We start from the raw sequence: 17334 nt of genomic DNA, 5'->3' as shown, positions 1-17334 counted from the left end.
AAAGCCAGGGCAGTATAAATACCCCACATGTGACCCCACTTTGGAAAGAAGACACCCCAAGGTATTCAATGAGGGGCATGGCGAGTTCCTAGAATTATTTTTTTTTTTGCATAAGTTAGCGGATTTTTTTTTGTTTTTTTCTCACAAAGTCTCACTTTCCGCTAACTTAGGACAAAAATTTCAATCTTTCATGGACTCAATATGCCCCTCACGGAATACCTTGGGGTGTCTTCTTTCCGAAATAGGGTCACATGTGGGGTATTTATACTGCCCTGGCTTTTTAGGGGCCCTAAAGCGTGAGAAGAAGTCTGGAATATAAATGTCTAAAAATGTTTACGCATTTGGATTCCGTGAGGGGTATGGTGCGTCCATGTGAGATTTTATTTTTTGACACAAGTTAGTGGAATATGAGACTTTGTAAGAAAAAACAAAAACAAACAAAAAATTTCCGCTAACTTGTGCCCAAAAAAATGTCTGAATGGAGCCTTACAGGGGGGTTATCAATGACAGGGGGTGATCAGGGTAATCAGGGTGATCACCCCCCTGTCACTGATCACCCCCCCTGTAAGGCTCCATTCAGACATCCGCATGATTTTTTACGGATCCATGGATACATGGATCGGATCCACAGAACGCATGCGGACGTCTGAATGGAGCCTTACAGGGGGGTTATCAATGACAGGGGGTGATCAGGGTGATCACCCCCCTGTCACTGATCACCCCCCCTGTAAGGCTCCATTCAGACATCCGCATGATTTTTTACGGATCCATGGATACATGGATCGGATCCACAGAACGCATGCGGACGTCTGAATGGAGCCTTACAGGGGGGTTATCAATGACAGGGGGTGATCAGGGTAATCAGGGTGATCACCCCCCTGTCACTGATCACCCCCCCTGTAAGGCTCCATTCAGACATCCGCATGATTTTTTACGGATCCATGGATACATGGATCGGATCCACAAAACGCATGCGGACGTCTGAATGGAGCCTTACAGGGGGGTTATCAATGACAGGGGATGATGAGGGTGATCACCCCCCTGTCACTGATCACCCCCCCTGTAAGGCTCCATTCAGACATCCGCATGATTTTTTACGGATCCATGGATACATGGATCGGATCCACAGAACGCATGCGGACGTCTGAATGGAGCCTTACAGGGGGGTTATCAATGACAGGGGGTGATCAGGGTAATCAGGGTGATCACCCCCCTGTCACTGATCACCCCCCCTGTAAGGCTCCATTCAGACGTCCGCATGATTTTTACGGATCCATGGATACATGGATCGGATCCGTAAAAATCATGCGGACGTCTGAATGGAGCCTTACAGGGGGGTGATCAATGACAGGGGGGTGATCAATGACAGGGGGTGATCAGGGAGTGTATATGGGTGATCACCCGCCTGTCATTGATCACCCCCCTGTAAGGCTCCATTCAGACGTCCGTATGCTTTTTGCGGATCCGATCCGTGGATCTGTAAAAATCATACGGACGTCTGAACGGAGCCTGACAGGGGGGTGATCAATGACAGGGCGGTGATCAATGACAGGGGGGTGATCAGGGAGTTTATATGGGGTGATCATGGGTGATCAGGGGTTTATAAGGGGTTAATAAGTGACGGGGGGGTGTAGTGTAGTGTAGTGTGGTGTTTGGTGGGACTGTACTGACCTACCTGAGTCCTCTGGTGGTCGATCCTAACAAAAGGGACCACCAGAGGACCAGGTAGGAGGTATATTAGACGCTGTTATGAAAACAGCGTCTAATATACCTGTTAGGGGTTAAAAAATTCGGATCTCCAGCCTGCCAGCGAGTGATCGCCGCTGGCAGGCTGGAGATCCACTCGCTTACCTTCCGTTCCTGTGAGCACGCGCGCCTGTGCGCGCGCGTTCACAGGAAATCTCGCGTCTCGCGAGAAGACGCGTATATGCGTCCAGGAGGAATAAAGCAACCACCTCCCGGACGCATATACGCGTACAGCGGTCGGGAGGTGGTTAAGGACCAGGCCATTTTTTGCAAATCTGACCAGTGTCACTTTAAGTGGTGATAACTTTAAAACGCTTTGACTTATCCAGGTCATTCTAAGATTGTTTTTTCATCACATATTGTACTTCATGACACTAGTAAAATAAAGTAAAAAAAAAATCATTTTTATTTATAAAAAAATACCAAATTTGCCAAAAATTTGGGAAAATTAGCAAATTTCCAAGTTTCAATTTCTCTACTTCTATAATACATATTAAGGCCTCATGCACACGACAGTATTTTTTTGCGTCCCGCAAAACGTGGTTCCAGTTGTTCCGTGATCCGTGGCCGTTTTTGCTTCCGTTGCGCTTCCGTGTGACCGTTTTTTTTGCGTGCCGTCAAAAATCCAAGGATGGTGAAAAAAATGGCATTTTACTATCTCCACCCAGGATACTGGTATAAATCAGGGGCACCTGAGTATGCATTTGTGGCCGTTTTCTGTAGTCTTTCCAGAGTACAGAGGTTATTTTGGCTGCTCTCTTTGCTGTTTCACCATGTCTGATTCAGAGGAAGAGGTCTTAGTGCATTGGCTCGTTTCTCGGCAATGGGGTCCGCGCCCTCCTTTGTTGAATGATGAACCGACTAGAAGGCAACGTTTTTGGGTCCATCCGATTGTTTCCAAACGCTACCGGAAAGGACACTTCCATACCCTTTACCAAGATCTGCGGCTGCATCCAGAGAAGTTCTTTGCCTTCTGTCGGATGTCAGTGGGTACCTTTGACCGATTGCTGTCGTCTCTACGTACTGTCCTTACCTTTATGGACACCAATATGAGGCGCAGCATTTCACCTGAGGAAAGGCTCATCGTCACGTTGAGGTAAGCAGTATAGTACTTGTTAAGTTTCACCAGTAATGTGCACTGCTTGTGTCAGGGGGAACATGTGCTAGAAAATGGCTGCTGTGAGACATGTGCTACTGTTTCCTGAAGTCCCCTTCTTTTTAAATCCTATTTTTCTTGGGGGGTGTTTTTGTTTAGATTTTACCTCTTGAAAACCTGCGACATATGATTCTTTTTTTTGGGGTTAGGTTTATTTTAGCAGCTTTAAAACGTGTGTTCATCTATAAAGGGCTCCAGACACTCCATGATTCGTCGCCATTCGCCTGTAGTTTGTTTCAAATTGTGTTTTCAGTCAGTCACTCAGCCATGTTACTGCAGGCTGTTACATGCCGTTTTTGGCTTCTAGACAATTTTCCACAAATACAGGTGTATGCGTTTGTGTTTAGGAGTGTGTGAACGAATTGGGTCACTCTGTCAGGTTCGCTAGCAGCGTGTACCACCCTATTAGAAGTCTATATCCCAGTCTGTTCACTTTTATAGGGGATTGTGCTGCTGCCAACCCCTCAGATTTAATGTTCACATAATGGCTATTGCACGCAGATTTCTTACCTTGCACATGACTATCTGCATTTTTTCAAAAGGGTAGAACCAGTGTTTATGTTAAAATTTAGTGTTAGTACTGCCCTTACCCCAAATGATGCTCCGGTATGGTTTGTATTCCCCATTGCCAATATAATTTAGTTTAAGCATCCATGGACATGTTGCAGAGTTGGCAAGCCGTTTTCAGACAGAGGTGCGACTGGTCATCCATCATTTGGCTACTTTACTGCCAAAAGCACACCAGACAATTTTGCAGGAATACTGTGGTACAATATGGTTGGGCCTTTTGGTTTTTAACCATTTGCTAGACAATGCATGAATTAATTCCATGCCGCCTGTTGCTTGAATTGTGTGCTTTTGGCAGAGCAATGCTATGTAAAGTCTAGGGTGTATATTTGTTATCCCTTGAATTTACAATGGGTGTGCATAGAGGCCCTTCCCATAGGTTACGCTCCACTAGACATAGTGTGGTTTTAAATAATGTAGTGTATAGAACGTTGCTAAGGAATCCAGACTCTGTTGTTCCGTTACTTATTTTTTTTATTTTTCTCACAACAGATTCCTTGCCACTGGGAACTCGTTTGCATCCCTGCATTTCGAGTTTCTATTAGGAACCTCCACGATCTCGAGAATTGTTCGACACACTTGCCAGGTCATCTGGCAGCAGCTCCGAGAAACGGTGATGCCGCAACCCAAGGTGGACGATTGGCTTCGGATCGCTGAGGGCTTTCAAAATTCAGCGCAGTTCCCAAACTGCATCGGGGCAATGGATGGCAAGCACATCCGTGTGAAGAAGCCGCCACACTCAGGGAGCCGTTTCTTCAATTATAAACAGTTTTTCTCGGTAGTGCTGATGGCTGTTGCTGACAGTAACTACCGGTTTATAATGGTAGATATTGGGTCCTATGGAAGCACTGCGGATGCTCGCATCTTTAGTGCTTCTAGAATGGGTGAGCGGCTTCTTGCCAACCAGCTTGCCCTGCACGAGTCCAGAACACTGCCCGGATATGCCCGTCCGCCGGCTCCATTTGTCATCGTGGCGGATGAAGGGTTTGCATTGACTCCACATGTTATGCGGCCCTTTCCAAAGCGTGGTTTGGATGTCAGGAGGCGTATCTTCAACTACCGGTTGACTCGTGCCCGTCGGTATGTGGAGTGCGCTTTCGGGATACTCTCTAGCAAGTGGAGGGTGTTCTTGTCATCCATACAGATGGATCCAGAGAATGCTACCCTGGTGATTCAAGCTTGTGTTGTTCTGCACAACTTCACCAGGATTCACGAGGCTTCCTCTTCTGTAGACTTGGAAGATCTTCCAACGTCTTCAGATTTGGGCTTGGAAAGGACCCTGCATAGACGACCAGGGACTGCAGGCATTGCAGTTCGTGAACTCTTTGCAGACTACTTTCACAGCCCAGAGGGGTCCTTGCCATGGCAGAGGGACGCTATTCGTGGCAGTTTTTGAAATCTTCTGGGCTCGTTAGTTTTTTGTTATTTTCTAGATAGATTACTTGAATTTATTGTATTAGTGGAGTGTAGGGACTCGCAAGGTAATGAGGACCCTTGACGTGGGCTTGCGGGCTGAGATTTTGTGGACATCGCATATTTTATTTAATCTACACATTAAATTTAAATGATGTTTTGGTCTAAATTTAGTTAGACTATTTCATCGTTAAACTTCGAGTATTTGGTCCATAAAATTTTCTAATACCTCATGTTGAAAGTTAATAAATTTAAAGGTGCGGTGCATCTTAATAAAGTGTTGCATTTGTAGATACTGTGTGTGTGTTTTTAGGCATGATAGACCAAATGATAAGGTTAATGGTTTGTGGAATGTTAGAAAATAAAACCAGACACATTTTTAGTGCACAAAATAACTTTTTTCAAAAATATTCAGCACCAAAACAGGTTATAATCAATATTTTGGGCAAATAAACACAACCAACCAAATTGAAACAGAAAAACCACCCCCCAAAAAAGAAAATCATAACTCAAAGAGGTCCTGGGTGAAAGACCCTGCCGGAAAGGAGGACCGTGGCCTTCCTTGAGCCTGCTGTTGTGGGACAGTGGGCAAACTGCCCTGGAAAATGGCCTGTGATGCCCCTTGCAAATGGCCATGGGGTGGCCCGTACTGGGGGTGTGGGGCAAAAGAAGGCGCCTGAGTTGGTTGCCTTTCCCGTCCAAATTGGCCGGCCACTTGGGGTTGCCCCTCATTTTCAAGATCCACCATCCAGTTGTTCAAACGGCCCAGGATGTCCCCATGATTTGGGATGGCGAACATTTTCATGACCACCGCAATAGAAGCCACGCATGCATTGTGGTCAGGTTCCGGCACTTTTTTCAGAAGGGGCGCCAATCCGCGAAGCATCTTCTCCTCCACTCCGTCACTCCGCCTCTGTGCCAGAAAATCAATGACGCGTGCGTCAATAACCTCCCGACTCTCTGGCACAGAGGTGGAGGGAGGGACTTGGCGGGGACGTCTTCGGTGCGGCTGCCTGACACGGGCTGGACTGGGCTGTTGTTGGTGCTGGCCCTGTGACGACTCCTCCGGCTCCTCTGCTGGCGTCGGTTCCGGACTAATTGCAGGGGAAAAAGCAGCTGGGGTTTCACTTCCATCAGAAGACGACTCCCCAGAGGGTTCCAGACTGTCCACAGTACTGTTTTTCAAAGACATGTAAAAACTCAATTAGATATCTCTTTTTAAATTTAACCGAAAATAAACAGTGATATTAGGTGTGATCAGCTGTATACAGACACTATACATATGGAGTGGCTCGAAACAACATAATGAAAGAGAATATGCAATAAACACATGCATCTATGTGAACAGTGCAATTCCAAATGTATTTACAATATATAGGGCAAGATGGGTCACAACTGGTAAAGCGCAAATGGTAATGTAATGGTAAAACATGGTTTGATGGTTGAAGCAGTCCAGCGAAAGAAGAGGAATATTCATTCCAGGCACCAAACCAGTGCGGATATTGACGCCATCTCACCAGTATGTGGCCTGCTTCAACCATACCAACATACAAGACGTAGGGTCTAACTGGTCGAACTTATTTTCCAGCAAAATAATAACATGTACTGGGCCACAAATGTGCATGATGAGAGCAGTCATTCAGAGACGGGTGGTCAAGCCTAGAAGGAACATCATTGGATTCTGGTTTTTTTTTCATTGAACACAAACAAACCAAGGAATCAATGTTGGTCCTGGTGCCATACATTGAAAGCAATGTGAATGACGTGGCCAATACCAAATGGGGATCAAATTCCGACATGTCAGTAAAAAAAAGGAATCTATATGGGAACTATAAAAGCACCCGCTAATGTCAAAACTGATATACTAATCTGGACTTGCATTAAAATGGGAGACATGCACCTTTTGAGGTATAAATGACCTATCCCTATGAAAAGTTCCAAAGATTATTGTGGTATAAGACCAACAGGAGGCAAACACGCAGAACATCTGTATGATGAGATAATGCGTGCGGAGCGCACGTGGCTTGTCGTTTGTGAAATCCTTTCAATATTAAAAACATCTATGTTCTGGGACCTGCCCAAAATTATTGCAGCAGGAACCAAACAGAGAGGGGGGGTGCTATATGCGCACTACACGTGTCGTCTCATCATACAACTCAGCAGCGGGTTTGAATGGGGGCAACCTTTCACATAAAGTGATGGACACAACCAACCCCAGGCATGTGCAAACTGATGCCCACCATCTGATGCACAACGACAACTCCAAGCAGGACTGGTTAACTTACAGGTATTCAGGCATGCTTGGCGTGTGCCTTCAAAAAATGTGGGATTGTGACATTTTGTACATGGCTGCCCCACAGAAAGTAGATGCCTTCAATAGTACAACAGAAATGAAGCCATTACTTTCGTGTACACATTAGCTGAGGCATACACAATTGAAAGATTAAGCACAATGAGAAATGGATCAACAAATCATAATTTACTTACGGCCTCAAGTCCATTACGGGTCTGAGAAACTGCAACTGGGCAGTATATATGTATGGCCTCTTCCGGGAGGGACCCTCTCCACTACGCCCCTTGCTGGAGACCTCTCGCCGAAATTGGTCCCGGCAACTGGCCCAGCGAGTCTTGGTTTGTTTCACTGTTCATAATGAAGCAAAAAAACAAAAAAAATATTACAAAGGATCCAAAGAAACCAGCATAAAATGACATTTTACAAAAAAGGGAGCAAATCGGGAATAACAAGGTACCAAAAAAAAAGGACCGAATAAACAGCACATGGTACAGTCCAGCAGGTGTCTGGATACTAATGCAGACGAACAAGATGGAGGATACTAGTCGTGTAAGCCTTGTGGCCCTAACTTTTAAAAATAAAGTGTCGGTCACAACTCTAAGATGCTCAAATACAAGGACATGTGTCTGTGACAAAAAGGGCACAAACATGTGATTAGAAACATGAGAACTGTATGCTGGAGCAAAGGGAGTGACAGCCATTTACACTTAGAAATGGTGTTGTATGGAATGTAATAGACGTCACTTTAACAAAGCATGTGCGGCCCTTTATGGCAAATGAAGCTGAACTGCACAGAAAACACTATTGGGAACTCAGGGTTAAAAACAAAATCTGGTTGCCATCCAGTGGGCACGCACAGCACAACTACATTGCTCACACTTACCTAAGTCCGCACGGCCTCTGCTATCAGCTTTGGCCCAATCGTTCTTTCGTAGGCTACGGGCCACCTGCTCCCACGCAGCATCCTTTCTGGTACGATCCAGATATATATTGCTGCGGGTATCCCAAATTTCTGGCCTCTCCTGGACCAGGGTGATGAGCTTTTCCACATTCCACCTTGGCATTTTCTCAGTGAAAATTAATGGCTGCCTCACCACACAGAGAAGCTTCCAGACACAGGTGGCTAGAAATTAGCATAATCTGTGACCCTAAACTTCCTGTACCTTTTTTTTTTCAAATTTATTGCCACAACTTTTGCCAGACAGAGTGCCCATGGCAAATGAAATAAATAAAACGGGCGCGGACGCGGGTGTCAAACGGGTGTGCAAACGTGTTTTTAACGGCCCCATTGACTTCAATGGGGCCGCGATCCGTTAGCCGTGAAAAAAATAGGACAGGTTATATTTTTTTCACGGCCTCGAAACACGGGTCACGGGCGCGGTGTAAAAACGGTGCACAAGCCGAGTTTTCAACGGCCCCATTGAAAGTCAATGGAGCCGCAGAAAAAAACGTCTAACGGCACAACGGGCACGGGTGCACACAACGGTCGTGTGCATGAGGCCTAATACATGCAAAAATAGTTATTACTTTACATTTCCCATATGTCTACTTCATGTTAGGATCATATGAATTACATTTTATTCTTGGGGGACGTTACAAGGCTTAGAAGTTTAGAAGTAAATCTTGAAATTTCTCCGAAATTTTTAAAAACCAACTTTTTAAGGACCAGTTCAGGTCTGAAGTCACTTTGTGAGGCTTACATAATAGCAACCACCCAAAAATGACCCAATTCTAGAAACGACACCCCTCAAGGTATTCAAAACTGATTTTACAAACGTCGTTAACCCTTTAGGTGTTCCACAAGAATTAATGGAAAATAGAGATACAATTTCAAAATGTCACTTTTTTGGCAGATTTTCCATTTTAATTTTTTTTTTCCAGTTACAAAGCAAGGGTTAACAGCCAAACTAAACTCAATATTTATGGCCCTGATTCTGTAGTTTACAGAAACACCCCATATGTCCCATTTGAAGCCCCCCTAATGCACCCCTAGAGTAGAAACTCCATAAAAGTGACCCCCATCTAAGAAACTACACCCCCAAGGTATTCAAAACTGATTTTACAAACGTCATTAACCCTTTAGGTGTTCCACAAGAATTAATGGAAAATAGAGATACAATTTCAAAATTTAACTTTTTTGGCAGATTTTCCATTTTAATAGTTTTTTTCCAGTTACAAAGCAAGGGTTAAAAGCCAAACAAAACTCAATATTTATGGCCCCCATTCTGTAGTTTACAGACACACCCCATATGTGGTCGTAAACTGCTGTACGGGCACACGGCAGGGCGCAGAAGGAAAGGAATGCCATGCGGTTTTTGGAAGGCAGATTTTGCTGGACTGGTTTTTTAACACCATGTCCCATTTGAAGCCCCCTGATGCACCCCTAAAGTAGAAACTTCAAAAAAGTGACCCCATTTTAAAAACTACGGGATAGGGTGGAAGTTTTGTTGGTACTAGTTTAGGGTACATTAGTTGCTCTATATTACACTTTTTGTGAGGCAAGGTAACAAGAAATAGCTGTTTTGGGACCGTTTTTTTATTTACAAAATTCATCTGACAGGTTAGATCATGTGGTATTTTTATAGAGCAGGTTGTCACGGACGGGGTGATACCTAATATGTATACAATTTTATTATTTATGTAAGTTTTACATAATGATTTCATTTTTGAAACAAAAAAAATCATGTTTTAGTGTCTCCATAAAAAAAATGGGTTAGTCAGCACCTCCCAGTGCGCAGGTGCACGCCGCCATGGCAAAGACCTAGAGGGAAAAAAAGAGACAATGCAGCAGCACCCTGCAAATCAGATAAAGTACAATAATGCCAAAAATTATAGTGCTAATGCTACGCTTATTTATAAAGTGAGATGCTTGGCCAATGCATTTTGTACAAAACCATCTGAACCTGTCTGCCGTACTTCAAGGCGATCTCTGTTAGACAGGTCCTAACACTAAATACTACCTGTTATGCGCCATAATGGCTGCCATAAAGTTCAGGGAGTGTTGGATCCACTCTGCTTTTTACAATTTTTAGTGCCGTAAAAAGCAGGGTGGATCCAGCATGCATGTGGATCCAACACTCCCTGAACTTTATGGCAGCCATTATGGCGCATAACAGGTAGTATTTAGTGTTAGGACCCGTCTAACAGAGATCGCCTTGACGTACAGCAGACGGGCTCAGATGGTTTTGTACAAAATGCATTGGCCAAGCATCTCACTTTATAAATAAGCGTAGAATTAGCACTATAATTTTTGGCATTATTGTACTTTATCTGATTTGCAGGGTGCTGCTGCATTGTCACTTTTTTTCCTTTAGGCCTCTTTCAGACGAGCGTTGCGGGAAAAGGAGCGGGTGCGTTGCGGGAAAAGGAGCGATTTTTCCGCGCGAGTGCAAAACATTGTAATGCGTTTTGCACTCGCGCGAGAAAAATCGGCATGTTTGGTACCTAAACCCGAACTTCTTTACAGAAGTTCAGGCTTGTGATCGGTGTTCTGTAGATTGTATTATTTTCCCTTATAACATGGTTATAAGGGAAAATAATAGCATTCTGAATAAAGAATGCATAGTACAATAGTGCTGGAGGGGTTAAAAAATAATAATAATAATTTAACTCACCTTAATCCACTTGATCGCGCAGCCGGCATCTCTTCTGTCTTCTTTCTTTGCTGTGCAGGAACAGGACCTGTGGTGACGTCACTCCGGTCATCACATGATCCATCACCATGGTAAAAGATCATGTAATGGATCATGTGATGACCGGAGGGACGTCACCACAGGTCCTGCTCCTGCACACAGCAAAGAAAGAAGTCGGAAGAGATGCCGGCTGCGTGATCAAGTGGATTAAGGTGAGTTAAATTTTTTTACTTTTTTTTTAACCCCTCCAGCGCTATTTTACTATGCATTCTGTATTCAGAATGCTATTATTTTCCCTTATAACCATGTTATAAGGGAAAATAATAATGATCGGGTCTCCATCCTGATCGTCTCCTAGCAACCGTGCGTAAAAATCGCACCGCATTCGCACTTGCTTGCGGATGCTTGCGATTTTCACGCAACCCCATTCATTTCTATGGGGCCTGCGTTACGTGAAAAAAAGCACAAAATAGAGCATGCTGCGATTTTCACGCAACGCACAAGTGATGCGTGAAAATCGCCGCTCATGTGAACAACCCCATAGAAATGAATGGGTCGGGATTCAGTGCGGGTGCAATGCGTTCAACTCACGGGCCTTAGTGTCTCCATAGTCTGAGAGCCATAGTTTTTTTAGTTTTTGGGCGATTATCTTAGGTAGGGTCTCATTTTTTGTGGGATGAGATGACGGTTTGATTGGCACTATTTTGGGGTGCATATGACTTTTTGGTCGCTTGCTATTACACTTTTTGTGATGTAAGGTGACAAAAAATAGCTTTTTTTACACCATTTTTATTCTTTTACGGTGTTCACCTGAGGGGTTACGTCATGTGATATTTTTATAGAGCCAGTCAATACGGACGCGGCGATACCTAATATGTATACTTTTTTTTATTTATGTAAGTTTTACACAATGATTTCATTTTTTAACAAAAAAAATCATGTTTTAATGTCCGCATCGTCTGAGAGCCATAGTTTTTGGACTATTATCTTAGGTAGGGTCTCATTTTTTGCGGAATGAGATGACGGTTTGGCACTATTTTGAGGTGCATATGACTTTTTGATCGCTTGCCATTACACTTTTTGTGATGTAAGGTGACAAAAAATCCCTTTTTTTACACCGTTTTTATTTTTTTACGGTGTTCACCTGAGGGGTTAGGTCATGTGATATTTTTATAGAGCCGGTCGATACGGATGCGGCGATACCTAATATGTATACTTTTTTTTTAATTTACTTAAGTTTTACACAATAACAGCTTTTTTAAAACAAAAAAATTATGTTTTAGTGTCTCCATATTCTGAGCCATAGTTTTAATATTTTTTAGGCAATTGTCTTAGGTAGGGGTTCATTGTTTGCGGGATGAGGTGACGGTTAGATTGGTACTATTTTGGCGGGCAAACGCCTTTTTGATCGCTTGCTGTTGTACTTTTTGTGATGTAAGGTGACAAAAAAATTGTTTATTTAGCACAGTTTTTATTCTTTCTTTTTTACGGTGTTCATCTGAGGGGTTAGTTCATGTGATATGTTTATAGAGCCAGTCGATACGGACGCAGCGATACCTAATGTGTCTATTTTTTAAAAACTTTATTTGGGGAAAATAACGTTTTTGTTTATTTATACTTGAAACTTTAAATTTTTGGGGGAGAGAACTTTATTTTTTTTTACTTTATTTTTTGTCCCACTTTGGGACTTCAACTTTTGGGGGTCTGATCCCTTTTACAATGCAATCCAATACTTCTGTATTGGAATGCATTGGCTGTATGAGTAATTCTGTGTGTATTACTCATACAGCTTCTGGCCTGTGAGATCCAGGGGGCTGGATCTCACAGGCTCGTCATCGCGCTTCCTTCCATGCAATCGGGTCCCCCCTACAGCCGCATGGGGACCCGATGGCACCTGCGCCCACTGCTGCCGCCGCACCATTGAAAAGCCGCAAACCACATGTCTGAATTTACCTGCAGTTTCACGGGACCCCCCCCCCCTCGCATTTAGCGAAGGTACCTGCGGTGATCGGAAATACACAGGGCATACAGGTACGCCCTGTGCCCTTAAGTACCAGGACATCAGGGCGTACCTGTTAAAGGGTTTCTATCATCAGAAATTCTGTTATGTAGCTGACTGACATTAGTACTACATAACAGTGTTCTTTATACTTATTTCTTTGTCCCTGCGCCAAATGCAGAAGTGGACGGCTCAGGCGCGGGATTTCTTCAGCGATCCAGCTAACTCGGACGTCACTCAAGAGGAGCAGGGCAGGCTAAACGGAGGACCTGGGCGGGATAAAGGGTTAGTAGACCAAGCCTCTAGGTGCTGAATCAACGACCACATAGCACCTAGAGGCTCATTAGCATATTTTAAAAGTGTTTTTAAGGAGAACGGCGGCAGGGACAAAAGTATAAAGAACACTGTTATGTACTGCTGACATTAGCACATCGTTAATGTCAGTCAGCTACATAACAGAATTTCTAAAGATAAAAACCCTTTAAGTAGCATTTGGAAGCAAGGGTGTATTTCATCATTCAGTTTGGCTCCGTTCCGCCTCCACTCCGCTTTGGAGGCGGACATCAAAAAGCTGCTTGCAGCGTTTTGATGTTCGTCTGACGAAACTGAGCCAAACGGATCCGTCCCCATTGCCTTACATTGTGTGTCAGGACGGATCAGTTTTGGCAATGTTAATGATACTACAAATAGATCCATTCTGAACGGATGCATGCGGTTGTATGACGGATCCGCACCAAATGACACTGTGAAAGTAGCCTTCCTCTTCCCTCTTTTTTTCCCTTTCGCCTTCAATTCCCTTTCCCCTTCTTCTGGAAAAACCGACTAATGTCGGAAGGTTGATGTAATAACATTAATATTTAATTCTGATTTGGGACTTTTATTGATGACATGTTATTTAACTAAATGGTGTACAACACAACACCTATCATACCGCACTGTATTTACCCTTTTAATATGTCAACCTAGAATAGAAACTATTGAAATATAATAATTGTGTTGCATTTTACTCTAAGACTGGTTTTAGTAATGTCCGCCCCCCCCCCCCCCTTAGTTTTTTACAGTTGACCTTCATTCCGATATTAGAATTAAAGGTTCCCAAGAGGCTGCTGGTAGAGTTGCTAATTAAAAAAGTCATTCATTAGAACCACGTCAATATGTATGCAGTCCCAGGATGACATAGGATTAACCACTAAATTCCAGCTATATCGTCACCTTGTATCTGTAGCATACAGATGTTCATAAGCAGGGCAACGTTCATACATGATTTTATGTCATGTGGACTTTTTTACTGAGTGATGCATTTGCTCTTCAGAGACATACAGATAATATAGAGACAACCTGTAATAAATGGTTAGGTCAAGAGGAAATTAAACTGTCTCTTCCCCTTTGTGTCTTTGTAGCATGACTCATTTGCCTGCCCAGGTTTACAGGGGATTTCCAGGGTATGAAAAAAAAAAAAAATAGCATAAAATGACAATACAAACATTATCCACAAAGAACCCAACCTAAAGGTGTATTCACTTGTGCTGGTTTTGATCAGGTTTTTCATGCAGTTTAAAGCCAAACCCAGGAGTGGATTTAAAAAAAGAGAAGTAGTAACCTCCCAATATACTTTCTCTTGTTTTATAATCCAACACAGAACCGGGGGAAGAATTCCAGAAAAGTTTTTCTATTTCTACATCACAAATCTGCATTCGAATTAGCTCAGTTCAATATTTCTACCCAATGCCCTGGCACAAATCCTCACAGTTTTAAAACTGAAACTAAATGTCAATTGTTGGCGTGATAATGGGTCTGTGGTACCCATTAAACCATATGGGCATTACCAAGAACCAGTGCATTTTATTTGAAAACCATGCAGACTTGCATGTCCATGTGGTTCTCAGATGAATCACTACCACTTAGGTAGGGGTAGACTGGCCATAGACCTTACTGGGAAAATTCCTGGTGGTCTGATGCCCAGGGTGCCAACCAAGCCCTTCTCATAGCTGCAATCCAGGTACATAATCTGACGCATCAGGCACTTATGTACTAAGCCAGTGGCCGCCGGTGCTCTGCTCAATTCAACAGTATTGCCATCTTAAGGTGGGCAATACAGTTGAATTCTGTGGGGGAGCATGGAAGAAGCCAATGCACTCTGCCCCGATGTTCTCCCTCATAGGCCTGAAGTCTGTGAAGCAGAGTATGAACTGTGCAGGCGGTAGCAAAGCAATGATGTCATTATGGCTTCCTGTGCAGGGATTCAGGCACAACATTTACATTAATTGCAAAGGATCTGTGCTAGGACATAGGCTTCTCAGGCTGCAGGCCAAAAGATGGAGGCATGGAATGGGGTTCAGGTACTGGATTTTTTTTTTACTTGCCAAATTGAGGAGCATAATATAGGGGGCATTTACTGGGCTACCACTAGAAGTATTTTTAACACAGGAGTCACTATAAGGGCATTACTAAGGAAGCTTACTCGTGGTATTTTTAATACTTGGGCACTTATGGAGGCATTATTATTGCTGGCAGGCACAGTATTTGGGGTTGCAGCAGTGTGGAGAGTTTGTGTTAAGAAGGTGAGGAGGAGGATGGAATCCAAGATGTCTGTATGACAAACCCTGCAGAGATGAGATGTGGGTAAAATAAGTCACCCTGGCAGCTTGGGTTGAATTGGGGAGATGAGGAAAGAGAGTGTTTACATCAGAGGAGAGATACAGTAGGTATGTAGTGATGTATTCTCCTGTATGACCAGGCAGTATGCTAAAGGGAGGACTTGCTCGGTGGCCAACACAGGGACGAAATAGCCATAGACCTTACAGGGAAATTTCCCCGTGGGCTAATGCCTATGGGGCAACCAATGAGTATTTTTCCCATCTATGTATATTCGACCCAATATCACAATAATTGGAACCAATAATAGAAAATATATGGATCAAAATTTAAACAAACAGTAATTTCACCAGACAGTATATATTCAAAAAAACATAAACATATCCATAAGGTAGTATGAACAATGCATACATATAATACTATTGCTGACCACAGTATACAGGTCCTTCTCAAAAAATTTGCATATTGTGATAAAGTTCATTATTTTCTGTAATGTACTGATAAACATTAGACTTTCATATATTTTAGATTCATTACACACAACTGAAGTAGTTCAATCCTTTTATTGTTTTAATATTGATGATTTTGGCATACAGCTCATGAAAACCCAAAATTCCTATCTCAAAAAATTAGCATATTTCATCCGACCAATAAAAGAAAAGTGTTTTTAATACAAAAAAAGTCAACCTTCAAATAATTATGTTCAGTTATGCACTCAATACTTGGTCGGGAATCCTTTTGCAGAAATTACTGCTTCAATGCGGCGTGGCATGGAGGCAATCAGCCTGTGGCACTGCTGAGGTGTTATGGAGGCCCAGGATGCTTCGATAGCGGCCTTAAGCTCATCCAGAGTGTTGGGTCTTGCGTCTCTCAACTTTCTCTTCCCAATATCCCACAGATTCTCTATGGGGTTCAGGTCAGGAGAGTTGGCAGGCCAATTGAGCACAGTAATACCATGGTCAGTAAACCCTTTACCAGTGGTTTTGGCACTGTGAGCAGGTGCCAGGTCGTGCTGAAAAATGAAATCTTCATCTCCATAAAGCTTTTCAGCAGATGGAAGCATGAAGTGCTCCAAAATCTCCTGATAGCTAGCTGCATTGACCCTGCCCTTGATAAAACACAGTGGACCAACACCAGCAGCTGACATGGCACCCCAGACCATCACTGACTGTGGGTACTTGACACTGGACTTCAGGCATTTTGGCATTTCCCTCTCCCCAGTCTTCCTCCAGACTCTGGCACCTTGATTTCCGAATGACATGCAAAATTTGCTTTCATCTGAAAAAAGTACTTTGGACCACTGAGCAACAGTCCAGTGCTGCTTCTCTGTAGCCCAGGTCAGGCGCTTCTGCCGCTGTTTCTGGTTCAAAACTGGCTTGACCTGGGGAATGCGGCACCTGTAGCCCATTTCCTGCACACGCCTGTACACGGTGGCTCTGGATGTTTGTACTCCAGACTCAGTCCACTGCTTCCGCAAGTCCCCCAAGGTCTGGAATCGGTCCTTCTCCACAATCTTCCTCAGGGTCCGGTCACCTCTTCTCGTTGTGCAGCGTTTTCTGCCACACGTTTTCCTTCCCGCAGACTTCCCACTGAGGTGCCTTGATACAGCACTCTGGGAACAGCCTATTCGTTCAGAAATTTCTTTCTGTGTCTTACCCTCTTGCTTGAGGGTGTCAATGATGGCTTTCTGGACAGCAGTCAGGTCGGCAGTCTTACCCATGATTGCGGTTTTGAGTAATGAACCAGGCTGGGAGTTTTTAAAAGCCTCAGGAATCTTTTGCAGGTGTTTAGAGTTAATTAGTTGATTCAGATGATTAGGTTAATAGCTCGTTTAGAGAACCTTTTCATGATATGCTAATTTTTTGAGATAGGAATTTGGGGTTTTCATGAGCTGTATGCCAAAATCATCAATATTAAAACAATAAAAGGCTTG

The 17334-nt window shown here is 43.5% G+C and overlaps 1 protein-coding gene across 1 annotated transcript in view; it reads left to right on the top strand.

The window, feature by feature from the left end:
* Positions 1 to 17334, top strand: part of LOC122925535 (tetraspanin-7-like) — a 33294-nt gene that overhangs the window by 12070 nt on the left and 3890 nt on the right. The gene's annotated exons all lie outside the window — the stretch shown is intronic.

The sequence above is a fragment of the Bufo gargarizans genome, chromosome 2 (assembly GCF_014858855.1).
Source record: "Bufo gargarizans isolate SCDJY-AF-19 chromosome 2, ASM1485885v1, whole genome shotgun sequence".
In the NCBI taxonomy this organism is placed as follows: domain Eukaryota; kingdom Metazoa; phylum Chordata; class Amphibia; order Anura; family Bufonidae; genus Bufo; species Bufo gargarizans.
Note: the sequence above shows the minus strand (reverse complement) of the source record. Positions and strands in the feature narration are given on the sequence as shown.